Below are 666 nucleotides of genomic sequence, written 5' to 3' on the forward strand. Positions count from 1 at the left end.
AGCGAGACCCTGTCAAAAAAAAAACAAAAACAAAAACAAACCTACTTTTCTCCAGCAATTGCGGGCCCTCCTAACTCCGTAACAATGCTTATACTTGTAAAAGTCACAGATCTTGGCTAGCTCACCCCAACAGGTACAAATATAACTTACTGCCTACTTCAGAACCCAGACCTGCCCGCAGAGCGCAGGCTTCAGAAGCCGCTCAGCCTCCACAAGCTAAAACATCACCGCCCGGACTCCCTTATTTTCACAGACGCCTAAAATTCCTCGCGCTGCCTTGCGCATGCCGCATACCTTCCCCATTAAGGCAGATGCACGTGCTAACCCAGACGTCCCGCAGAGACAAGCTCGCAGGGCGGCTCCCGGCCGTGAGCAAGCCTCGAGGCGCCCGGCAGCCCTCCGGCTGCGTCCCCGCCGGACTCCGCTCCGCCCCCGGATCCGGGTCAGGCTGGGTCCGAGCGGCCCGCAGAGCCCCGCCCTTCGAGACCTGTCATCATAGAGGCGCACGTGGCTGGGTGGGACCCCGGCGACCTGCAGCCATCCCCTTCGTCTCCGTCATCCAGGCCGCCGCCGCCCATCAGAGCCGGCGGACCCGGTGTGCGGCGAGCGCTGGGGTGAGGCGATGGCGAGGGGCGACCCGGGCCTGGGGCGGGAGCGGCCCCCCGG

The 666-nt window shown here is 63.1% G+C and overlaps 1 protein-coding gene across 1 annotated transcript in view; it reads left to right on the forward strand.

Moving 5' to 3' along the window:
• The first annotated feature begins 506 nt into the window (after positions 1-506).
• Fam214b (family with sequence similarity 214, member B) overlaps positions 507-666 on the forward strand; it is an 11,300-nt gene continuing 11,140 nt past the window's right edge. The window contains exon 1 of the mRNA XM_005401017.2: positions 507-614. The gene's annotated coding sequence lies outside the window, so the exon portion shown is untranslated. The remainder of the gene's footprint in view (positions 615-666) is intronic.

Source organism: Chinchilla lanigera, unplaced genomic scaffold (assembly GCF_000276665.1).
Source record: "Chinchilla lanigera isolate Chin_1 unplaced genomic scaffold, ChiLan1.0 scaffold00071, whole genome shotgun sequence".
Classification (NCBI taxonomy): domain Eukaryota; kingdom Metazoa; phylum Chordata; class Mammalia; order Rodentia; family Chinchillidae; genus Chinchilla; species Chinchilla lanigera.